This window comes from Callithrix jacchus, chromosome 4 (assembly GCF_049354715.1).
Source record: "Callithrix jacchus isolate 240 chromosome 4, calJac240_pri, whole genome shotgun sequence".
Classification (NCBI taxonomy): Eukaryota; Metazoa; Chordata; class Mammalia; order Primates; family Cebidae; genus Callithrix; species Callithrix jacchus.
This window is the reverse complement of record NC_133505.1, coordinates 168,333,200-168,359,885: the sequence shown is the minus strand read 5'-3', so window position 1 is coordinate 168,359,885 and position 26,686 is coordinate 168,333,200. Positions and strand designations below refer to the sequence as shown.

Here is a 26,686-nt window from a genome sequence, read left to right as displayed (position 1 = left end):
AAAAGGTGCAAATAAAAAGGAAGTCAAGAATAACAGGTGATGCTGTGATTAACATAATTCAAGGTGAGGTGTTGCGCTTTTTTGTTTTGATTTTGTATTGTGTTTAATTTTACATTTGCTGTTTCTATTCTATAATTAAGGCGATGAGCAAGGCTCTATATAGGGATTCTAAATAATCTGCTAGCTGTATGGGTGGTTTGTCATTTGCCTACCAACTGTATTTAAATTTTAAAACTCAGGTGAGGGGATGGGCAGTTGTGGCGGTTTTAGGTTCCCCACTCTGCATTTGTTCCCATTCTAGCTGGCCACTGCTTTCCTCCTCAGCATAAGAAAAGAAAAAGACCTAGGCCAGGTGCTCCAGAACCTTTGGACCCCGATGGACTCTCTGTCAGGAGGAAAGGAGCCACAACTTGTATATTGTCCATTTTAAGTTGCCCTTTCTGAGTTCAATGTTTTTGTCCTTAGTCCTTTCCACCCACCCCAGTGTCAGGAGGATCTAGTGAGGTGCTGTAGGTGTATATTCTGTGAACTGTAATCTTACAGTTGAATTCCAATTTTCTTAGAGTCGATGAAGTATCATTTCCATTGCTGTAAGTTGCTGACTGTCAGACCCTTGGGGAATCTTACATATTTGCAGAGCTCTTCCCGTGTGTTCTGGCCCCTTACCAAATGCAGGAGGGAATGCATATTTGCAGTTCATAGAATCTGGTCGTGTGTGAGGAGGGCTGTGGTGGTCGTAGCTCTAAACCACTCAGCCCCATTCTGGAAACACACTGCACTGACTGGATAGGTAGAGATCCTGGCATTAGCCTCTCATTTTCCTACTGCTTGCAGTTTACACATCTTTCCCACTCTGTGTACCACGTCTCCTGCAAAGAAACGGTGATGGGATGGAACTTCCTACTCCCCTAGCAAGCCTGGATTGGATTCCAACATCCTTGTCCGTTTTCAGCAGCTGTCTGGCTGCTGATGTGTCTCCACTCAGTGAGCATTTGGATGGCCTGTGTCCCCCTAACATCTGTTTTTTAGGGAAACTTGTTCCAGGGTCTTCAGCAGCTGTCTGGCTGCTGATGCGTCTACAACTCAGTGAGCATTCGGATGGCCTGTGTCCCCCTAACATCTGTTTTCCGGGGAAACTTGTTCCAAGGTCTTCAAATTCTGTGGGAACCCTGAGTATGGGGTAGAGGGCAGAGGATGTGCAGAGGCACTGGGGAGGCCCTCTCTTCTACCATTAGTAGGTCCTACGAGTGCAGTTTAGTTTCATTTTTATATGAAAATATGTCTTTAAATATGAAAGCTTAGAAGCTGAAACAAACCCCACATAACTAGTTTTCTCAAGATAATGTTTGAAGTAACTAATTAGGTGTTGGGGAAACAATCTATGTCCGTATAATCCTGAACATCTTGGGAGAATCTAAAGGCGTTACTTGGGTGCTTTTTCAGAACGAGGGCCACTGCTCTTTCCAGCTGTCTTGAAAGCATAGTTTACATTTCTTTCCTTTTTCTGGGTTACCACTGACTTGTCAATGAAAACAAAAGTAGGGGGGCTGGGATTAGTGGCTCATGCCTGTAATCCCAGCACTTTGGGAGGCCAACGTGGGTGGATCATGAGGTCAAGAGATAAAGACCATCCTGGCTCTCATGGTGAAACCCCGTCTCTACTAAAAACTAAAAATATAAACATTAGCTGGGCATGGTGACGTGCACCTGTAGTTCCAGCTACTCTGGAGGCTGAGGCAGGAGTATCACTTGAACCTGGGAGGCAAAGGTTGCAGTGAGCCAAGATGGCACCATTACACTCCAGCCCAGCAACAGAGTGAGACTCTGGCTCAAAAAAAAAAAAGGAAAGGAAAGGAAAGGTAGTGCCCATGAATTGCATTCTTCTGATGCACTGGGCTTGAGGCATATAAGTGTGCCTCCTTATTGGCAAAGCTGGCTTCCCATGACCAGTAGAGACTAAGCCAGGAGCAGCCAAACCTCCCACCCCATCTGATGGTCGGTACTCCTACCCAGGCAGGGTGGCTGTGATCACACTGTCTTTCCAGAGATGTATGTTAAGGTAATGCCCTGATATCCCACTTGCAGAGAAGGATACCCTAATACTAGTGTCATGTGGGGAAAAAAATAGCGATGTAGAAATGTATATAGCTGTGGTTATATAAATTACCCAAATACTTATATTTTCTAAAATGAAGATGAATATGATCATGTCTCTCAGTGCCATAGAGCTTTATATTTATGCTCTAAATGTGCATGTTCAAAATACAATTATATAAGGATGGCCAGAAATAGACATTTTTATTATATATCTAAGCACATGTTATCGAACAGAGAACACATGCATCATATACATATGCCATGTGGCAGAAGGAATTTTTGTTTTGTGAATGATTTTTGCTTTGAAAATATAAAATATTGAAATTCATTGTCTATTATCATTTTAATAAGATATTTTAGAAATAGCAGTATCTACATATACCACTGCCATGAATATGTTTTTCTAAAATTAAACACGAAAAGAGCATAAATATGATACATCTGAATCCCCAAGTTGCTGTTTATATTTCACATAGTATCAGACTCCAAGCTTCTTTCCTGAGGAACCATATATTTTTACAGAATTTCCTTTATTCTGTGTATTTTCATCTACTTCTAATGTGCATATGCCTGAAGTGTAGAAAATAGAAGAAAATGGCATGCTGTTGCTAAGTGGATGGCCTACAGATCTGAAACAAAAAAGCTTTAAAATACACCGTCATTGTGTAAAATGGTGTGATAGTATTTGATTATCTAAAATAAAAATTAGAAGGTTGAAACTGAAAAAGACTCTATAACAATAATTTTCAGGGTATCAAGTTTGTAACATTTAAAAAGTTCAGGCCAGGCGTGTTGGCTCACGCCTGTAATCCCAGCACTTTAGGAGGCCGAGGTGGGCGGATCACCAGGTTGAGAGAAGGAGACCATCCTGGTCAACATGGTGAAACCCTGTCTCTACTAAAAATACAAAAATTAGCTGAGCATAGTGGCACATGCCTGTAGTCCCAGCTACTCAGGAGGCTGAGGCAGGAGAATTGCCTGAACCCAGGCGGCGGAGGTTGCGGTGAGCCGAGATCACACCATTGCACTCCAGCCTGGGTGACAAGAGCAAAACTCTGTCTCAAAAAAAGAAAAAAAGTTCATAGTGCTCTTTTATAAATCCTTCGACACCACTCCCTTCAATTTCACCGACATGTCATAATGACTGTGCAAAATGTGGCTGTCCTGGCCACTTCCCATACATTTTGTAGTCACTTGCTGATTTTCCTAGAGAGTGAAGGTGTGGGCTCAATATTCTTAGTCCTTCAACCCATATTTGACTCTGGTGCAATGAGAACATTGCATGTGATGTTCTCATAACTCAGTTAATTAGCAGTCGTTCCTAACTTAATGGAGAATCACTTGGGGAGCTGTGAAAATACAGAATCTGGAGAGAAATGCTAGTGATACGGAGTTAGTAAGGTTTGGAGCAACGTGCAGGAATCAGCACTTTAAATTCATGCCTAGGCTGAAAAAGAGAAGACATGAAGTGGTGGCAAGGATGAGAAGCCACTGGAACTCTCAAGGGCTGCTGGTAGAAGTATGAATTGATACAACAAATGTGTGCTTGTATCTACCAATGCCAAACATCTGTCTGCCAGGACCTGCAATTCCACTCATAACTATATACTTATTAGAAATGCATCCTTATCTTCACCAAAGATGCACAAAAATGTTTGTAGGAGCACCGCAGAATGGAAATCTCACAAATATGTTCATCAGTAGTAAGATGGACAAATATAGTATAGGCATGCTTTGGGGTGCTCTGCAAGGCTGGCCTTGGGGTGTGCCGCCTGTGAATTGCAGAAGGCCCCATGCTGAAAGGACTCAGGGCTCGGTTTAAATGTGCTGCTGTCACCATCTTGGAATTCTTGATCTTCGAGCAATGGACTTGCATTTTCAGTTTGTAATGGCCCCTGCAAATTAGTAGCTGATCTTACGATAAAGTAAATCTCACTCAGTGTTGCATGAGAAAAATCAAATACAAAATAATTCATACTGTGTGATTTCAGAAAGAAGAAAAAATAAATCCTTAGTGTTGACAATCAGGACAGTGCTTGACTCTGGGGTGAGAGAGGATGGTGATTAGGAGGGGCCACTAAGAAAGGTTTCTGGGGAGCTTAAAACATTTTATTTCTTGATTCAGTTCCTGGTTGTATGAGTGGGTTTCCATTTTGAAACTGTATTAACAGGAAACATGGTTTATGATGTTTCTATATATGCATTATGCTTCAATAGAAGATGACATTTAAGAGAACTATTTCTTTCTGCTTTTGATGTGGAGCCAGACTGGAGCAACTGGTCCGTTGTAATTAGGAAATATGTTTCATTTCAATTTGGAGCATTTAGTCTTTCCTCACTCTCAGCCATTTGCTTCATAGCTCCCTCCAGCCACTGTATAGAGAATCCATGGCTCTTTGACTCTTAGTGGCCAACAGAGAGGAAGAGGCTGGCCCACCCTTCAAGAGAACACCTTCAAGTGTTGTCCATGGGATGGCTTAGCTGTTATCACATCCCTTTTGCATAAAATGCACTAACTTACCTGCTCCCTCATTGAGAGAAATACTGTATATATGGGAGTATGTCACTGTCTACACAGGGGATTTAGGGGACATTACAAGGCCTGTCCACCCCACATGCCATCCTAGCAATCGCCAGGAGGCTTCCCGTTCTCTCCTCGGTCACTCTCAACTAAAGCTCTTACTAAAATGTAAATATGTTTTTATATTTGCATTATCAGCCTTTAGTCCTGCTTAGTCATGATGTAGGCCACAAAATGGCAAAATTTGGAGAGGTATTTTCCTGGAGAGGACAATGAAGGGCAGTGAGGAGAGCTCTGGGACGGTCGGGAGCATGAGCCCTTCACAGGAGCCTGAGGCTGTCAGGGTCCAGACAGGAGGAATGGGGCTGCTGTGGCTAGAGTGGGAGACACCAGTGGGATTTGGGCTGCTTCACGGTTTTCTCCTCTATCACTACCACTGTGCACACCTGAATCAGAAATGAAGGCTCAGAAACTACGTGGCTTGAAAACAAGTCTCTTGCAAGAGGGAAGGTCAGGAATACGTGTAGGATTCAGACATTGAGTCATTTGCATCCTTTGTGATAGTTAATATCCTTTATCGAAAGGATTTGATACTCAGAATTGGTCTCTAGATTGCAAATTAGCATTTCTAGTCGAAAAGTATAAATACTGAAAAATGGTAACTCAAATACTTCAAAAATAATTAAATTTTAATAGACTTGAAATCTCGAATTGAATATGAAAGATTTCAGTGGTTTCCAGATGGTATTTTTTAAGGAGGGAGGGATCTATCAGAGTTTGAGGTGATCAGTTTAGTCTATGAAACTTAAAATATTCTACAGCTATTGGCTTCTGAACATCCGACTGTGATATGAGAATAGATCAAAATAATAGTAGAAAATAAAAGAATATTTTCAAAATCACATATGTTAAAAACAATAGGATCTTAATCTAGGGCTATATTAATCTAGGACTACACTACACACTTTTTAATAAGAAAAGTGAAAATAAAGCTGGACATGGGGCTCATGCCTGTAATCCTAGCACTGTGGAATGCCAAGGAGAAAGGATCACTTGATCAGGAGTTTGAGACCAGCCGGGGCAACATAGTGAGACTTTGTCTTTACAAAACATTTACAAACTTAGCTGGGTGTGATGGCACTCACCTATAGTCCCAACTACTTGGGTGTCTGGGGTGAAAGGATGGCTTAAGCCCAGAAGGGCAAGGCTGCAATGAGCTGTGATTGTGTCACTGTGCTTCAGTCTGGACAACATAGCCAGACCCTGTTTTCAAAAACACGGAAAAGTAAAAATGAGTAAATATTATTAGCATCCAAAAAAAAACCGAACAAAAAATGGAAAGACAGCCATCTCAAGATCGAGGATGATGCAGTTAATACCCTGAAGAACCGGCATCACAACCAATATGACTTGAAGCAAAAATGTTGAATCATTTATATTTGTTTGGTAACTAATAAGACAGGAAAAGCAATGCCATAAGATATGTGCGTTCAACACAAAAATGTTAAATCTTTTATAGTTGTTCGGTCACTACAAAGCAGGAGAAGCAAAGGCTGTGAGATACGTGTGTTTTGGCACATCCTTGGATACTCCTCCCTTTTGAGTCTTTCACTACCTGGGAATGTAAGTCTCAGGTCCGACAGTGTTGAGTGAAGGTAAAAGTCGTGGGTTAAATAATGGCACCCACTGAACATCCTGCATGGCTCCAGTACCTTTTTTTTTTTTTTTTTTTTTTTTTTGAGATGGAGTCTCACTCTGTCACCAGGCTGGAGTGCAGTGGCGTGATCTCAGCTCACTGCAACCTCCGCCTCCTAGGTTCAAGTGATTCTTCTACCTCAGCCTCCCAAGTAGCTGGGACTACAGGCATGCACCACCACACCTGGCTTGTTTTTGAATTCTTAGTGAAGATGGGGTTTCACCATGTTGACCAGGATGGTCTTGATCTCTTGACCTCATGATCCGCCCGCCTTGGCCTCCGAAAGTGCTGAGATTACAGGTTTGAGCCACCACACCCAGCCCATGGCCCCAGTACTTCTCACTGGGAGGCACTTGACAAGAGTCAAGTGCTTATCACCGTGGCCTCCCTTTGCAATCAAACGCTTCAACTAGCAGACTCGTTTTGTCGCGTCATTTTAATTCTGTAGTTTGGGATGTAAAATAGTTCCTTTTTTTCTAGGAAAGTGATTTCCATCTTTTTCTGACTGCCAGTGTGACTCGTGTTTGATGGGCAGTGGATGTGGATACTATCTGCGATTTTTCTTTCCATTCCTCGGAATTTCTCGAGGCTGAGTAGCACCGTATTTAGATCCCAACAGGAAAAGCTGGTGTCAGGGGTGGCTGTTCATGCTTCCTGTTCTCTCTCATGACTGTGTATGTTTCCAGACATGCCACAGTGTAATGTATGCCCTTGGCTATCTAAGTTCAGAGTAAGCATGTTCCAAGTATGGAGAGAGGATGAGAGTGTCTTGGGTAGGAGAGATGGTTTCTACAGAGAAGGTCTAGGAGAGGCAGACCCGGGAAAGGCTCCAGAGATGGAGCTCCGAGACCCCTGTGTACTTTGAAGAAAGAGACGTGCGCTGACTACAGTAGCAGGGGTGTGGGCGGGGACTTGGGGGACTCAGCGCAGATTTCTTGAGAACATGCCTTTATTTCATTCCGCATTTTCAGCCAACTTATTTTATCGATCCCCCTTTACAAGCTCCCCGCTCCCGCCTTGGTATTAGCCAGTTTCCTGCTTGATGGCCAGCAGCACACTAGCTTGCATCTAGATTTTTTTAAAAAAGCCATTACTGTATGTCTTCTAGCCATCAGTTCACGATTGGACCTAAAATTGGAATCGCTTCTGGTTCACACTCAGGAGAATAACTCTATTTGTGACACTGGGAGAGATGAAAAATGAAGACGGGGCTCCTTCCCTTCTGGGATTTGGGAATCTAAGAGCCTGGGCTCTCCGGGAAGCAGAACCTGAGGCAGAGGGCTCAGGTGCTCTTACTTGACAGTCACAGTCTCAGGACATAGGCAGGAGGGCGGAGAGTAAAGCAGGGAATCTAGGAGGCTTTGTGGTGCTGGCCGCTGCTAAGCCCCGCTAGTGGCTTCGATATGAGGGACCATGGAGTGAGCATTGTGGGTATGAGGAAATGCCCTGTGGCTGTGTGACCAGGAAAGCCCAGCACAGGAAGCCAAGCACCAGGGTTGATCCGAGCCCACACGGAGTTGAGGATGGGAGCACATGATGCAGGCTATGAGATGCGTCTGACGCAAGGGCATTAATTAAGCCAAATTTATAAACAGATTGGATACTAGATGCAATGGAGAAAATTTGAGAATGATAAAGCAATGCAAGTGTCCCATGCAATCCCTAGAGGTATCAAATGCCACCCAGTACTCAAAATGGATAAATGCATTCTCAGGATGATTTCAGTCAAATTACTCAAAGACTTATGGATCATCCTCTCACCTGTTCAAATCTGTGCAGAAAACAGCTCCTGAACTTCTGAAAAATGGGACCCCCACTCAGGTTCTGCGGCCTCCCACTGACGTTTTCTGTCCCCAGTCCCGCTGTGGAGTTCCTCATGCACTTACTGGTCCCTGGCATCTTCTCACACCTGTCTACTTATTCTCTCTCTCCCACTAGAATGTGAGCTAACTAGGGCTGAAATGCATGTACTCTGAGCCTTGCAAGAGCACCTGGCAAAAGTCACTGCTCAGAGAAGAGTCACGGAAATATTTGAATGTGTAACAATTAAGGTAACTGTTTTATACGTTTCTGTGAAAATTAAATGAGAGAATTACTGAAGTGCCTCGCTGAGGCTTTGCACAGAGAAGGCAGCCAGTGAATGCTAGAGCCTTTCGCTTCCTCTTGCCCGTGGCATGTCCCACGTGTAAATATACAGTGAAGTTTTATAGCACAGGTGTATGTTAAGTATTCTGATCAGAGACTATACCAGCTGAGAAATACAGGCTAAAAATCCATGTTGGATTTCCTATCCATATCCATGGAAGGAAAAGATAGCCACACATCTTAAACTTCGTATGATAGACACCAGAAACCTTCAAATGTACATATGTTTTAAAATGACTGCACAGGAAGCTTTGTACTACCTCCATGGAAGAGGGCTCTGAGAATATCCCTCTGCTGCAAAGCAATCCCTGGGAATATACCATCGTTCTTTGTAGAGTCTAGGATTGTAAAACGTAACACTTTTTATTGTACTTTTTAGAGTAGAGTTCAACATCATCATTTGGAATTATGTCTAAACACTGCACCCTGAGTTCTAAGTGTGTGTATGGCTTTAGGGTGACTGAGGCAGTAGTAACACAAGTTACTCTCTGAAGGACCTTTCTGGGTAGACCCCAAATCAGTACAAAGTAGGGTTCTTTAATGACTGAACCGAAAGTTCCTTATGGTTTCGCTCTATCACACACTTTTGGGGGCCATCTCTCTGGAAGAGATACCATCGTACGTCTAATGATGTAAAATAAGAAACATTCTGTTATGATGTGTTTTCCAAAAAAGAAATGATTAAAACAGCTCCCAGGAAGACCCATCACTTACTGAAAACTCTAAATAATCTGTATACTTTTAAATTGCAACAAAGTGTCTATTTCATTTTCCCTCTTACTCCCCCCCCCACCTCGCTCTCTCTTTCTCTCTTTCTGCCTTCTCCGTCTCTGCTTCTGTCTTCTGACTTTGAAGACTGGATGATTACCCTAGCTCTAATTTCATCCCCCAAGAAAACCTCTCTCCAGTATTTTTCTCCCTGCCTCTCATTTAGGCAAAAGGACTATTCCAGGATTCCCAGCCTAGTTCCCCAGAGTTCTCTAGTTATCTCTAAAAACATCTTATTTATTTATTTATTTTATTATTATTATTTTTTTTTGAGACAGAGTTTCGCTCTTGTTACCCAGGCTGGAGTGCAATGGCGCGATCTCAGCTCACCGCAACCTCCGCCTCCTGGGTTCAGGCAATTCTCCTGCCTCAGCCTCCCAAGTAGCTGGGATTACAGGCGTGTGCCACCATGCCCAGCTAATTTTTTGTATTTTTAGTAGAGACAGGGTTTCACCGTGTTGACCAGGATAGTCTCGATCTCTTGACCTCGTGATCCACCCGCCTCAACCTCCCAAAGTGCTGGGATTATAGGCTTGAGCCGCCACACCCGGCCTGTCTTTTATCTTAATGTGGCATTTTCATTGTTTCTGTAAACCAGATAGTAAATACTTTAGCGTGTGAGGTCCATACATTCCCTTCCACAACTACTCAAGTCTATGGTATTGTGGCAACATTTTTTTAATAGGCATTGGAAATTGAATTTCATATAATTTTCATGTATCACAAAATATTATTTAAAAAAAGAATTGCAACCTCGTAAAAAAATGTCAAATACATTCTTACCTCATGAGCTGTACAACAGCAGGTTGCTGGCCACATTTTGAGGGCCTCAGTTTATGGACGTCTCATCTTGTTTTATTCTAAATTATGGAAAAGCAGATATTTAAAAACATGAATAGATGATGATGGAAATAGAAAAAAAGGTGGTAATGATGATGTCTTATTTAGATTAATTACATAAGCAGATAAGTGCTTGCCATTGTAAACAGCTATTTCACATCATAATGAGTGACAAGAAAACTAGGTTTTCTTAATCACCTATTGTCATCTTGGGAAAAAATCTTTTATTTTATTTTTTTTTTTTTGAGGTGGAGTCTCACTCTGTCACCCAGGCGGGAGTGTGGTGGCACAGTCTTGGCTCACAGCAGCCTCCACCTCCCAGGTTCAAGCAAGTATGCTGCATTAGCCTCCCGAGTAGCTGGGATTAGTATGCACCACCAGGCCTAGATAATTTTTGTATTTTTAATAGAGACAAGGTTTTGCCATGTTGGCCAAGCTGGTCTTAAACTCCTGATGTCACGTGATCCACCCTCCTAGGCCACCCAAAGTGCTTGGATTACAGGGGTGAGCCACCACGCCTGGCCAAATCTTTTGATTTATTTAATTCCAAGCTTTTACTTCTAAGATAATGGAAAAGGATTATAATGTTTCTAAGATAATTTTCACTACTGAGATTATTCCATCCTTGTTTACAACTACTGTCTTCTCTCTTGTATAACTAACCACCCACTTACTGTCATTGTATGTATATCATACACAGTTATAAGAGGCAAGATCTTAAAATAAGAGGTGATTGCTACAATTGAAAATGAATACTTTGGATCTGATACAGTGGCTCATGCCTGTAATACCAGCACTTTGGAAGACCAAGGTGGGCAGATCACTTGAGGCCCACCAGGAATTCATGACCAGCCTTGCTAACATGCTGAAACCCTGTCTCTACTAAAAGTACAAAAAAAAAATTGGCTAGGCGTGGTGTTGCATGCTTGTAATCCCAGCTACTCAAGACACTGAGGCAGGAGAATCACTTAAACCCAGTAGGCAGGGGTTGCAGTGAGCCAGGATCACACCACTGTACTCCAACCTGGGCAACAGAGTGAGGCTCAGTCTCAAAAACAAAACAAAACAAAAAGAAAAGAAAATGAATACTTTGCTCTTAATTTCTCCTTAAAGCACAGGCTGTTTGTAGAAAAGCACAATCTTAGGCCTGTTAATGATTTGTAGCGTATCATCACTAGGCATACATTTTCAAAAAGCTAAGAAATATGAAATCAAAGTAGAATGTAAATTATGCATCTGATAAGTCCCATTACAAGGAGGTAGGAAATACTTGGGTGCACACAGGCTACTTCTTGCTGTCATCAGAAGCACTTGTCAGGACAAGGCCCTTGCAGCAGATGTGGGTTTCTACTGATTTAGACTTCAATGACTGCTCTGTTATATTTTATAGTGTAAAATAATTACAATTCCTTTAAAAATTTGTATGGTCCAGCATTCACAGGCCCCGTAAATGGCGTAATAAATAAATAATCATGTGAACCTCACTGGAACTAAATTACATTTTTGCATTTTTCTGAAGTAGAACATGCTAAGAAATATAAATTTTTAAAAAATATAGGAGATGGCCAACCCACACACATGCTTTTAAGGGCCCTGTGCTACATTTTGAGCTGATGACTCTGAAGCCCAAGATTATTGTAATTTTTAGTATAATGGTTTCTGTTTTCACTTGAGCATACCTAGAACTAATGCATTACCCAGAAGCCACATCACCCTGCATCAACTCAGACTCTGCCATTTCTCTCAAGAGAATCACATTTCTTCCACTCACAACACATTAATGCTGTCCTCGACCCACTCTCTTCATCTTCTTAGTCACTAAGCCCTGTGGATTCCTCCTTTGAAAGAGCTCTTCAGCTGTCTTCTCCCTTCTGTTTTCCTGCTACCTTATTCATCGTCTTCTTCCCAGGGCAGACCACAGTTCTGACGTATACAGGAGACCCAAAATTTTCTATGAACGGGAGAAGTGAAGGTATTCCCCAGATAGTTTATGTGCCAGGAAAAACTGGCTGCACATGGGAATATTAACTGCAAAGGCTTCATTCAGCCGATGGGTTGATTTCAGGAAATTTTAGCCCATTTTATTATTTTGTTCCTATGATCAGTGATCTTTGAGATTACTGCTGTAATTGTTTGCGGTGCCAAAATCCTTGCTCATACAGGGTGGTAAACATACTGGATAAATGTGCGTGTTCCAGCTGCTCCAGTGACCAGCCGTCACCACCTGTCTCCCTGCCCTTGAGCCTCCCTGATCCCTGAGACACAACAGTATTCAAATAAGGCCAATTATTAATAATAACCTTACAGTGGGCTTGAGGTATTTAAGAGAAAGGAAAATTGCCTCTTACTTCAAATCAGAAGTTAGAGATGATTAAGCTTAGTGAGGAAGATGTTGAAAGCTGAGATTGGCCCAAAACGAGGCCTCTTGGACCAATAAGTTATCCAAGTTGTGGATGCAAAGGGAAAGCTCTCGAAGCAAATTAAAAGTGCTACTCCAGTGAACGTAGGAATGATGAGAAAGTGAAACAGCCTTCTTGCTGATATAGAAAACCTTTGAGTGGTCTGGGTGGAAGAGCAAACCAGCCGCAACACTTCCTTAAGCCAAAGCCTAATCCAGAGCAAGGCCCTATAACTCTCTTCAAGTCTGTGAAGGCTGAGAGAGGTGAGGAAGCTGCATGAGAAAAGTCTGAAGACAGCAGAGGTTGGGTCATGAGGTTTAAGGAAAGAAGCCATCTCCGTTGCATACAAGTTCAAGGTGAAGCAGCAAGTCGTCCAGAAGATCTAGCTTGAATGTTTGATGTATCTGGCTATGTTCAATTTTCAGTGCTGATGAAACAGCCTTCTGTTGGAAAAAGATGCCATCTAGGACTTTCATAGCTAGAGAGAAAGAAATCACTTCCTGGCTTCAAAGTTTCTAAGGACAGCCTGACCGCCTTGTCAGTGACTAATGAAGTTGGTGACTTTAAATGGTAGCCAGTGCTCATTTACCATTAGAATCCCAGGATCCTTAAGAATTAGGCCAAGGTCACTCTGCCTGTGCTCTGTAAATTGAACATCAAAGCCTGGATCTGTTTACAGCATGGTTTGCTGAAGGTTTTAAGCCCATTGTTGAAACCTGTTGCTCAGAAAGAAGGATTCCTTTCAAGCAATTACGGCAGTAACCACTCACTAACAATGTACCTGGTCACCCAAGAACTCTGATGGAGATGTACAAGGAGATGAATGTTGCTTTCATTCCTCTCATTCATGCTGACATAGCATTCATTCTGCAGCCCACAGATCAAGAAGAAATACTGACTTTCAAAAATTACTATTTAAAAACACGTTTACAAAGGGATTCCTCTCATGGATCTGGACGAAATATGCTGGGTGAAGGTCAAAATATCAACATTAACAGGAGCTTTGAAAAAGTTGGTTCCAACTCCTATGGATGACTTTCAGGGCTTCAAGCCTTTAGTGGAGGAAATAACTGCAGATGTGGTGGAAATAGCAAGATAATTAGCATGAGAAGTGGAGCCTGAAGATGCGACTGAATTGCTGTAATCGCATGAAAAAACTTGAACAGGTGAGGAGTTGCATCTTACAGAAGAACAAAGAAACTGGCTTCCTGAGATAGAATCTACTCCTGGTGAAAACGGTGTGAACATCGTTGAAATGACAACAAAGTATTTAGAATATGACATAAATTCAGTTAATGGGACAGCAGTAGGATTTGAGTGGATTGACTCCGATTTTGGAAAACGTTCCGTGGGTAAAATACAATCAAACAGCATATGTGCTACAGAGAAATCTTTCATGAAAGAAACAGTCAATTGATGCGGCCAACTTTATCTTTGTGTCATTTTATGAAACCGCTACGGTCACCCCAGTCTTCAGCAGCCCCCACCCTGGTCAGTCAGCAGCCATATCAGCATTGAGACAAGATGCTTCACCAGGGAAACATTAAAACTTGCTGAAGGCCCAGATGATCATTAGCATTTTTAGCAATAAAATATTTAAAAATTAAGGTATGTACTTTTTTGAGACACAATGCTGTTGGACACATAACAGACTATGGCGTGGTATAATTATAACTTTTATATGCACTGGGAAACTAAAACGTTCATGCGACTCACTTTATTGCAGAATTTGCTTTATTATGGTGATCTGGAAGCAAGCCCATGATAGCTATGAGCTACGCCTGCCTTGAAGTATTGAAAGTCTTCTTTTGGATCTGAAGCCTGCTCTCCCACCCTGCGGTTTCCACCGGGAGTAGAGGCAGGAAGCATGGAAATTTTCATTCTTGAGCCCCTTGTCCAGGTGTACGGTGCCGATGACCAGGCTAATTGTCATACAGAGATTACCTTCACCATCACTTCCAGGAAATGTCACTCACTTTTGAAAAACCACATAAGCAATTATCATTCAAAGCTCATTTTTCTTAAGAGTCGGGCACTGTTATCCAATCCACGCACAGGAATAAGAGGGCATGCATGTTAAACATGAATTATTTCTCAGATTTTTTTGGCATTAAATTAATTCTTTTCATGTTTGTTATTCCTGAGCAGACGGATAATTTAAAAACTTCAACACAACAACACAGAACATCATCCCCTTTTTTAGAAACCCAAGGAACATGGTTTTCCTTTTTCACAAAGTCAAGGGAGTGATAAACAGAAAAGGTGAGATCTGTGTCAAATCGGCATTTTCTCTATCCGTGGAATAATCTTTCATGTTATTTTTCTGTCTCAAAAATTGAATGTTCTTTAGGGACAAATGCATTGTAGAGAAGAACATCCCAAAGCAGAATAATTGCAAGAAACAGTTTTGACCTTGTAATCTCAAGCTTCTGTTGCTATTGAAGTTCTGCTTACTCTGAGATATTCTGTTGATTATAGAAATACGAAAGCAGCTTGACTCTTGTTGGTCTTCATGTTTAGGTCAAAATCAGCTCATCCTGGATAATAATTTTAAGACGTTGAGAAAATCTGATTGCCTGACAGGTGTTACTATCTTAGGACTCCTATTATACAGTCATGTGGCCTTGCACCCCTGACATCACAGTCTTTCTCTTAAATAACAAATCCAAACAGGAAACAGCTCTTACTTCTGATGATTTCAGAGACAGATGGGTCTTGGTTGCTTTTATGTGACTTGGACTCCTCCTCACCTCTGAATGGAAGGGAAGCTGGCCCCTGCCTTCAACTCTGAGGGACAAGCCTCCCATTTGTAGCCTGACCTCACAGCCATGGTGGTTCACTGGTTTCTCTTCCAAGGGCTCAGGAGACCAAAAGGAATCTTTTCTTAACCCCATTGCCTCAGGCTCAGGTCACAGTAGAGGCGCTCATGGGAATGTATACTCTTGAGATCCCTTTGGTCTTTAGTCCATTCATTAATTACTCCTTCATTCCTGTGCTTATTCACTTATTTATTCATTAATTTCCATATTCGATGTTCCATTATGTTAAGCTCAGCCAATGCAGAGGTAAATACAGTGGCATAGAAAGGGAAACCGCTCTCGCCACCAGCCTTACTCTCTTTGCTCCGTCTAAGAGTTGCCAAGGGTAGAACATTTTAGGGAATTTCCTCTTGGAGCAATCCCTGACAAGCCTGACTCAAAAAGGCAAGAGTCTTGTGTGTTCATTTCAGGAAAAAAGTACTAATTCACGGCAGTGGGTTGAATAGTGGCTTCCAAGATCGTCGTTCTGGATCCTTGGAATCTGTGAATGTGATCATATTTGGAAAAAGTGATTTTGCAGATACATTAAGGCTTTAGACTTGAGTCAGTCATCCTGGATTACCTGGGCAGGCCCTCAATACAGTGACAAATGTCCTTATAAGAGAAGATAGATATGAAGACAGAGGCAAAGATTGGAGTGCTGTGATCTCAACTCCAGGAATGCCAGGGTAGCCACCAGAAACCAAAAGAGGTGAAGAATATATTGTCCCATAGACTCTTCAGAGGAAGCACAGTCTTGTCAGATTTAGACTTCCCACCTCCCCTTGGTAGAAGATACATTTCTGTTGTATTTAGCCAGCAAGTTTGTGACCATTAGTTGGGGAAGTGACAGGAAACAAATCTGGTCACCCAGCTTCAATAGCAGCTCAAGTGGAAGTTCTTAGAATACTTTACAATTAATGTCAGGTTTTTGAAAGATGTCTAACATTTATATCTTAGCTGAATGTTAAAAACAGATTGTGAAACATTTCCAGGGACAGTGGGTAGGATTTAGGGATTGTCTGCATATGGGAGAGGAGAAAAAGGGGTGCAACTGATGACTCCAGGGCTTTTTTTTTGAATGTTTATACTCTAAAAAAAAATACTTTTAAGTTCTGGAATACATGTGCAGAATGTGCAGGTTTGTTTCATAGGTATGCATTTGACATGGTGCTTTGCTGCACCCATCAACTCATCATCTAGGTTTTAAGCCCCGCATACATTATGTATTTGTCCTAATGCTCTCCCTCCACTTGTCCGCCATCCCCCAACAGTCCCCAGCGTGTGATGTGCTCCTCCCTGTGTCTATGTGTTCTCACTGTTCACCTCCCACTTATGAGTGAGAACATGTGGTATTTGGTTTTCTGTTCCTGTGTTAGTTTACTGAGGATGATGGTTTCTAGCTTCATCCATATCCCTGCAAAGGACATCAACTCATTTTTTATGGCTGCATAGTATTCCATGGTATATATATACCACATTTTCTTTATCCAGTCTCTCATTTATGGGCATTTGGGCTGGTTTTTTGCTGTTGTAAATATACATACATGTGCATGTGTCTTTATAGTAGAGTGATTTATAATCCTTTGGGTATATATCCAGTAATGGAATTGCTGGGTCAAATGGTATCATTGGTTCTAGATCCTTGAGGAATTGCCACACTGTCTTCCACAATGGTTGAACTAATTTACACTCCCACCAGCAGTGTAAAAGTGTTCCTAGATCTCTGCATCCTCTCCAGCATCTGTTGTTTCCTGACTTTTTAATAAGTACCATTCTGAGTGGCGTGAGATGCTATCTCACTGTGGTTTTGATTTGCATTTTTAATGACCAGTGATGATGAGCCTTTTTCATACATTCGTTGGCCCCATAAACGTCTTCTTTTGAGAAGCGTCTGTTCATATCCTTTGCTGTCTTTTGATGGGGTTGAACTAAAGAGCTTCTGCAAAGCACAAGAAACTATCATCAGTTTGAACAGGCAACCTATAGACTGGGAAAACATTTTTGCAATCTACTCATCTGACAGAAGTCTAATATCCAGAAACCACAAGGAACTTAAACAAATTTATGAGGAAAAAAAACAGACTCCAAGATTTTAAAATAGGAAGATGACGGTGTTACTGACAGAAAGAGGGAGCTCTGTTTTACGGCTATAATGAGGCAAAGATGTCTGGTGAGTTGTTTAAGAAAAAGTTAGTATCAGATGGCAAATATTCTAAAATCTGATGTTGAAAAAGAAGAGTTAAGTGGGATATTAATTTCCTTTTCAAGCCGTTATTACCAAGTGTCCTAGTCTCTACAATTGCAGGCATCCATGGATTTCTCTTGTTGAACCTTATACACACTTAACCAAAGAAAGGGTCTGTCGAATGGAAGTGCTTCAGAGAAGGACCATCACAAAAAAGGTACTCAACACGTATTAGTTAAATGAACGAATCAATAAACTCAACAAGACTTACAGGGAAAGAAGGTCTTTATTTTTATCACAGTATCTGTCTTTTTGCTTACTTTCTCTTAGTACTTTTTAAAATTTTGCAGTTAATATTTTCTTAATGATAAAATATTTTAAAACTGTGAACTTAGCATTATCCAGTAACAGATAAGACTTTAATTTGTGACCTTGAAGACAGCATAATTTTTTTTTTTTTTATAGAGTCTCGTTTTGTCGCCAGACGCCAGGCTGGAGTGCAGTGGCGCTATCTCGGCTCACTGCAACCTCTGCCTCCTGGGTTCAAGCAATTCCCCTGCCTCCTGAGCAGCTGGGATTGCAGGCGCGTGCCACCACGCCCAGCTAATTTTTGTATTTTTTCGTAGAGACAGGATTTCACCATGTTGGCCAGATGGTCTCGTGATCCACCCGCCTCGGCCTCCCAAAGTGCTGGTATTACAGGCATGAGCCACCACAACCAGCCTCAACAGCATAATTTCGAAGTGTCCTAAAAAAACAAAAAACATTCACAAAACTAGCTTTAAGAGTTATCACAAGAATAGCAGGCAATTATACTAAGTCCTGCGCTCTACTGTAAAATATTTTAAGATTAGTCGTTCCATTCAGTTTTTCTCAGCGGAATTACACTGTAGAATTATTGCCATTATTGTTGCTTTATAGATAAATATTAGTATTTTTATTGATATGCATTTATTTTTCTCTCTGCGATAATACCATAGCTTTAGGCATAGTTTCAGGCCTTCTAACACCATTAGACATGCAGGAAGACTCAGACCAATTGAATAAGCATAACCATGGGACCTTTGAAAATGTCACCAGCAGGTTAGAAGCAGGATTGTTTTTGTTAACTCTTGTCACAAGGTACACAAGAAATGTGCTTTCTCATTTTTAAGGAACCAAAATGTGAGAAGAGAGAGGTACACAATTAGTACACATGGCCTATTTATTTTTGCCTCATATAATCCAGGATTTGAGGCATATGTGTGAAAACATTGTAAAGTTTCACATAAAAAACTTTGTACAGAAGGCTTACTTAGTCTAATCAAAAAGTATAGCTTTGTCTGGGTGCTGTGGCTTATGCCTGTAATCCCAGCACTTCGGGAGGCAGAGGCATGTGGATCCCTTGAGGTAAGGAGTTTGAGACCAACCTGCCCAACATGGCAAAATCCGTCTCTAATAAAAATACAAAAATTAGCTGGGTATGGTGGCAGGTGTCTGTAATCCCAGCTACTCAGGAGGCTGAGGCAGGAGAATTGCTTGAACCAGGAGGCGGAGGTTGCAGTGTGCCGAGTTCATGCCATTGCACTCCAGCCTGGGCGATAAGAGTGAAACTCCATCTCAAAATAAATAAAAAATTTTAAAAATACAAAAATTAGCTGGGTGTGGTGGTGGGCACCTGTAATCCCAGCTACTTGGGAGGCTGAGATAGGAGAATTGCTTGAACCCAGGAAGTGAAGGTTGCAGTGAGCTGAGATCACGCCACTGCACCACTCCAGCTGGGCAACAGAGTGAGCTTCCATCAAAAAAAAAAAAAAAGTATAGCTATGCCAGTTAATTGAAAGGCACCCTGAGCATACTAAGCATTGAAGGGCCATGCAGAGCTACCTCCTTGCCTCCAGCCCTCTGTCTTGATCCCCAAGAAAAATGCAGGGTTCCTCCTCTTCTGTGGGGGGAATGGGTTAGAATAAGGAGGCAGGATTGTCATCGCCAATGAGAAGAGCATTTCACCCAAGAGAATGCTGTTTCAGGCTCACTCTGGAACAGAAAATTCACAGATCTGTTAGCATTTATAAAGGGAATAGATGAGGGCTAGTGGGGGTATTCAGAGAACAGAAGTCTTTGGGTCACACCAGCCTTTACCAACTTGATGATAAGGGCTGATTATAGCCTATCAGAGCTTCTCCCAGCCTAGTGGCGGCTCTGGTTTTCATGCAAGGTGATGACGTGTTACTGACATCTAAATTTTTAGAGTTCTTAACAGTGATTTCGAAATCCATACTATCTGATTGTCGGGCCGTAAATGTAGAACCAACATGGAATATTCAGAGGAACCCTATTTCTATTCTATAACCTAATTGTCAGTATATATGCAAGCAGAAATAGCTATAGCAGTTTTTGCTTAACATATCATGTCTCCTGTGATTATAGTAGCTGAACAGGTTAACCTTAAAGATTCTTAGCAAATCATGGAAGCAAAAGGAAGCTGTGCCTAAAATCCTTTACTTGTGATCAATTTTCAAAAGGAATCAACTACCCTCAAAAGCGCTTCATTATTTTTGTTCCATTATTAGTACCTGCTTTATGCACTCCTTTGGGAAACTTACGTATGAGAAGGAATTATGGCAAATATATTTTTTAAACAGCCAATTCACAAGTTTTGGATCCGCCGCCATTTGATACTTGCTGTTTACTGAGTGACTCTGCACCAACGCGATAATTGGGCACTACAACAAATGTTGCTTACCTGGTAGCCACTTAATACGTCTTTGGCTGTTAAGGTCGTGAATGATTTGATCTCCATGAAGCTGTGCCTTCGGCTTTCCAACTTCACACCTTGGCAGAAAACTCGAGCTCACTGGCAGTGGTCATTACTTGAAGTCACCGCTGGATTCCTGTCATTAAACCTGATAGGAGCGATCATGCCACATGTAGAAACAGTAGTATCAGTAACACACCAATGTGGTTATTTTTTAAACTGAGTTTGGCAGAACTGCTTTGAACTGATATTCTGCTTATGTGAGCTGTGTTGAAACATTTTAAAAGCAAACTGAAACATTTAATATAGATATATAGACACACACATACACATACCCCTAATGTAGAATGGCTGGATTGAAAATAAGTACCATTTTAGCATATATACACCATGGAATACTATGCAGCCATAAAAAATGATGAGTTTATGTCCTTTGTAGGGACATGGATAAATCTGGAAACCATCATCCTCAGCAAACTGACACAAGAACAGAAAATCAAACACCACATGTTCTCACTCATAGGCGGTTGTTGAACAATGAGAAACATGGACACAGGGAGGGGAGCATCACACACTAGGATCTGTTGTGGGGGGCTAGGGGAGGGACAAAGGGGGGTAGGGAGGTTGGGGAGGGATAACATGGGGAGAAATGCCAGATATAGGTGATGGAGGGATGGAAGCAGCAAACCACATTGCCACATATCTACCTATGCAACAATCCTGCATGATCTGCACATGTACCCCAGAACCTAATGTATAATAAAAAAGAAGAAAGAAAATGTGTGCCATTTAAAAAATATAGTGTTGACTTGAAATAAGTAGACAGAGACTAGCTTGTGCTGCTTTCAGAATAGGGCACACCTGTTCCTCAGTGGGGGAACTGCATGTAAGCAGGTGTCGGCAAATGCACCAAATGGAGCCCACCACCTGTTTTGTAAGTAAAGTTGTGCTGAAGTGCAGCCCTGCTCATATGCATTGTCTGTGTCTGCTTTTGCTTTGCAGTGGCAGAGTTGAGCAGTTCTGATAGAAAATGTCTGCTTCACAAAGCCAAAACACTTACTCTCTGATACTTTACAGAAAAAAAAAGAGTGTCAACTTTTGATCTAAGCAAATGCTTGCCTTAGCCGTGACGCTGAAGTCAGTGTGACCTCTAGGGAGAAACTCTTTCAGAATTTATATAAACTTAGTTTATGTAAAGTCTAGTATTTGGGTCCTAGTTCATATAAAGTCTAGTAGTTTGGTACTTGAGAGCTTTTGTTTTATGTTCCTGAGTAGCAGGAACCAGGAATACAGAGACAGATGAGTGATATTGGTTTTCCAAAGCACCAAAAACTAACAAACCAAATAGTTAAGAGTTTTAGAACAGGGATGATTTTTGAATCATAGAAGCAGAAGAAAGCTGGAGATCACCTTGTATTAGGTTCTTCTGTAGACAGAAGGGAATGTGTTTGGAGAAAGATATTGAGTACTCTTTTGTTATACTCATCATTTGTTGTAAAAATATACTATTAAAAAGAAAAAAATCACTTAAAATGTGTACTTTCTAATGAACGAAATATAGTATTATAAATTTATATGGAGGATTAAAAAAAAACTCATCGAGTCAAATTACAGAAAGCATGCATCAGCACCTTGTTTCATCCTGCAGAAGCTCTGTAGAAGAAACAGTTCATCTTCAACCTACCTTCCTTCCTTCCTTCCCTCCCTCTCTCCTTCCTTCCTTCCTTCCTTCCTTTCCTCCCTCCCTCCCTCCCTCCCTCCCTCCCTCCCTTCCTTCCTCCCTCCTTCCTTCCCTCCCTCTCCCTCCTTCCTTCCTTCCTTCCTTCCTTCCTTCCTTCCTTCCTTCCTTCCTTCCTTCCTTCCTTCCTTCCTTCCTTCCTTCCTTCCTTCCTTCCTTCCTTCCTTCCTCTCTGTCTCTCTTTCTCTCTTCTTTCTTTCTCAAGATGGAGTTTCACTCTTGTTGCCCAGGCTAGAGTGCAATGGCACAATCTTGGCTCAGTGCAGCCTTCGCCTCCCAGGTTCAAATGATTCTCCTGCCTGAGCTGCCCAAGCAACTGGGGATACAGGTGCCTGCCACCATGCCCAGCTACGGTTTGTATTTTTAGTAGAGATGAGGGTTTTGCCATGTTGACCTGGTCTTGAACTCCTGACCTCAGGTGATCCGCCTGCCCTCTGCCTCCCAAAGTGCTAGGTTTACAGGCGTAAGCCATCTCACCCAGACAATCTTCTATCTTAATCTAGAGAATTATTGAGGCAGAGACAGAGGCCCTGTGCTTGGACTCATGCTTTCCTAGCATCTGAGTAGCATGAACATTTTCTCCTCTAGTCTATTAACTTGATGAACTACATACATGGATTTTTCTGATGTTAAACTATTACTAAATCCTTGGGATGAACCCTTCTTGATTCTGCTTTTTTAACCATCCACTTCATTAAGTTAGATAATATTTACTAAGCGTTTTCACATCTATAGTCTTATGCAAAAATGGCTTGTAATTTTCTTTTCTTATGTTGTTCTTATCCAGTTGGGTAACAAGATGATATTAGTCTCATAAGTTAGATTATTTTTATTATTTGAAGCAACAGGTATATAAAAAGGATTATCTGTTAAATATTATTTTAATAGAAAAAATACGATAAAGAACAGTATAAAGGAAGAAAAGTAAATTTGAGCTTACCCTATAGCACGAGTCATTGTCAGTATGAAAGTGAATAATGTTTTAAAGACTCAGTCAACAGATGAGGATTTAGCAGCCTGTGTCTGGAGTACTCTTCTAGGTTCTGTGATGTCATCAACTGAATGGTGGAATGTACGTGTAATAAGCAAATGAATCAGTGATTTTAGATATATTCAGCCAATTTTAACAGTTATGGTTTCTATCTAAATTCTAAATGAAGAAGAAAGCTGTGAGAGTAGGGATTTGAGAATAAATCAAATAAGGGTAGAGTAGGTGTCTGGTATATGATGTTTCTGACGTGTCTCCTTGTTAACCCGTGTTTCTTAACTCTGCCAGCATGTTAGAATCACTTGATGGGGATCTTACAGACATCAGTGTCCAAAACCCTACCCTGACCATCGCAGAAAGAGGTTCTGGGGGTGGTGAGCAAGCAGCTGCATTTTTACAAAGTTCTCCAGGTGGTTCTGGTGCAAGGTGTGGATTGTGAGAACCACGTTTCTAGATCTAGCAATAAGGCATGAGAGTTGTTAACTGGTTTCAAGAAGAATCAAGTATGTGAGGTCCAAGAGAAAGCTCCAGGAATAAACCAATCATGCTATCACCACTGCCCTTTAGAAGACTGTCAGTAAGGTAGTGTTCCGTTGTATCCGGGCGTGGTGGCTCACGCCTGTAATCCCAGCACTTTGGGAGGCCAAGTCAGACAGATCACGAGGTCAGGAGATCAAGACCATCCTTGCCAGCATGGCAAAACCCCATCTCTACTAAAAATACAAAAAAATTAGCTGGGCATGGTGGCACACCCCTATAGTCCTAGCTACTCTGGAGGCTGAGGCAGGAGAATTGCTTGAACCCAGGAGGCGGAGATTGTAGTGAGCCGAGATCACACCACTGCATGCCAGCCTGGGTGACAGTGCAAGACTCCGTCTAAAAAAAAATCCTTAACCTACAGTAAATGTAGGTATACGTGTAACTGTATGTAAGTGCAGTTCTATGTAGGTGAGTACCCCTTCCCTACTTTTCAAATATAACCTACATACAGCTATATGTAGGTAAGCACACCTACCTACTTTTCAAATATAGTCTGTGATAATTATGGGTTGAATAGATATAAAAATTACTTTTTGCAGTTTTCATTTTTGGTGGTTGTCCCTCCTGCTCATTTTTCCTGCTTGACATTTCATACCATATGCATTTCTAATTTTCAGTTATTTTTTTTTTTCTTTTTTCCACTTTTTAAATTTTTAACCTTCATTTTCAGTTAATTTTTAGTGGTTTTCTTTTTTGTTTTTGTTTTGTTTTGTTTTCTAATATGGAGACTCATTTGTCACCCAGGCTAGAGTGCAATGGCATGATCTTGGTTCACTGCAACCTCCACCTCCCAGGTTCAAGCTATTCTCCTGCCTCCACCTCCCAAGTGGCTGAAATTACAGGCACCTGCCACCACACCTGGCTAATTTTTTTTTTTTTTAATTTTAGTACAAACACGGTTTCATCATGTTGGTCACCAGGCTGGTCTCAAACTCCTGACCTCAGGTGATCTGCCCACCTTGGTCTCCAAACGTGTTGGGATTACAGGCATGAGCCACCACACTGGGCCAGTTTTTATCATTTGAAAATGTCTGTTCTTTTGTGTTCATTGTCATAGGGCTCTCTCATTGCTGCAATACTTGAAATCTTGTCACTCTGTGTGCACTGAACGGGTATGATGGGTTAGTATGTCTGTGGGAAATTCTTAGAGGTGAGGATAACATCCTGTCTTTTTTGGGTTGACCACAGCCCCGTGCCTTGTCTCCTTGTCTTGTTTCTGACATTGTATGACATGAAGGTTTGTGAGTAAAGATCTTCCGTATAATGAAATGATGTTTGTAAAGCAATGAGGACTTTAATTTCCAAAGGAAGTCATTTCAGTTTTCCAGAGAAAAAGTCTAAGTAATTTCACCTTTGCAAACTGACAGTATTTCTAGCTCTGTTAAGTAGACATGTTGCGTGCCACACATTCAATGTAGTACTTGGTCTAAGTCTCTGAAATATACTTTAGAGAAAAGCAAAAACATATATCTTAAACAGTTTAAAACTGAATATTGACTTCAAAACCAATTAATGTCCAAATATATAATTGTATAAACGTATTCTTTGGCATCTTACAGTCTTTCAGAACTTATCTTCCAATGTTACTAGACTGCTTATTGAAACTGTAGACCTCCTAGTCTTTACACATCTATCTGTAAGCAGTTCTTTGGATAAAATAAATTGCATTCAGAACATGACATCCCCTAAAACAATATTCACATAAAACCAGGGTCAAATCACTGAGATACATGTAAGTAAGAGAAACTGTTTTCAGTAAAAGATGACATTAGATCAGAGCTCGTAAATCGCACCCCACAGTGCCATATTAATATAAAATGTATAACCTCTGCCTGCTGTCTTCCAACTTTGAATTCTCAAGTTTTCCCAGCAATATAATAAAGTGATTCTGCTACTGAAATGGGCAGCACTTTTCCATCAAATATGTATTGTTTTAGGAAAATACCAGTTTCCCTTAAAACTGACACAAAACATAAAAGCAGGCCACGGTGTGTGTCTCATCTGGTCCCAGCTGTCCCTTCCCAGAGGCGCTTCGCAGCTCATCTCATTTCTCTGGCCTCCCTCTGGTTTCTGACCTCGGAGGCCCATGCGGTGCTCACTCTGAATCCTGTTAACTGCACTTGACTCCAACCAAAACTGTTCTTTCTCCAGATTTCCAAGCAGATGTTCCAATTTGGCGGGCCTCCCTTTTTCATGCTTTTTTCTTTTTATTCCACACCGCTTCAGAGACATTCGTCATCTGCTGACATACATCCATCATCTGCTGACATACATTCGTCATCCGCTGACATACATCCGTCATCTGCTGACATACATCCGTGTCATCTGCTGACATACATCCGTCATCCGCTGACATACATCCGTCATCCGCTGACATACATCCGTCATCCGCTGACATACATCCGTCATCCGCTGACATACATCCGTCATCTGCTGACATACATTCGTGTCATCTGCTGACATACATCCGTCATCTGCTGACATACATTCGTGTCATCTGCTGACATACATCCGTCATCTGCTGACATACATTCGTGTCATCTGCTGACATACATTTGTGTCATCTGCTGACATACATCGTCATCTGCTGACATACATCCGTGTCATCTGCTGACATACATCCGTCATCTGCTGACATACATCCGTCATCTGCTGACATACATTCGTGTCATCTGCTGACATACATCCGTCATCCGCTGACATACATCCGTCACCCGCTGACATACATCCGTCATCCGCTGACATACATCCGTCATCTGCTGACATACATTCGTGTCATCTGCTGACATACATCCGTCATCTGCTGACATACGTCCGTCTGCTGACATACATCCATCATCTGCTGACATACATTCGTGTCATCCGCTGACATACATTCGTGTCATCCGCTGACATACATCCGTCATCCGCTGACATACATCCGTCATCCGCTGACATACATCCGTCATCTGCTGACATACATTCGTGTCATCTGCTGACATACATTCGTGTCATCTGCTGACATACATCCGTCATCTGCTGACATACATCCGTCATCTGCTGACATACATTCGTGTCATCTGCTGACATACATCCGTCATCTGCTGACATACGTCCGTCATCTGCTGACATACGTCCGTCTGCTGACATACATCCGTCATCTGCTGACATACATTCGTGTCATCCGCTGACATACATCCGTCATCCGCTGACATACATCCGTCATCCGCTGACATACATCCGTCATCTGCT

At 41.6% G+C, this 26,686-nt stretch overlaps 1 protein-coding gene and 1 long non-coding RNA gene across 8 annotated transcripts in view; one reads left to right on the top strand and one right to left on the bottom strand.

The window, feature by feature from the left end:
* PRKN (parkin RBR E3 ubiquitin protein ligase) overlaps positions 1–26,686 on the top strand; it is a 1,467,397-nt gene that overhangs the window by 907,481 nt on the left and 533,230 nt on the right. The window lies entirely within an intron of this gene.
* LOC128931950 (uncharacterized) lies at positions 17,733–22,965 on the bottom strand. The gene is made up of 3 exons (XR_008481098.2): positions 22,868–22,965; positions 20,178–20,337; positions 17,733–18,200 (listed from the first exon to the last, which is right to left on the bottom strand). It is a non-coding gene; the product is annotated as an uncharacterized LOC128931950 (long non-coding RNA).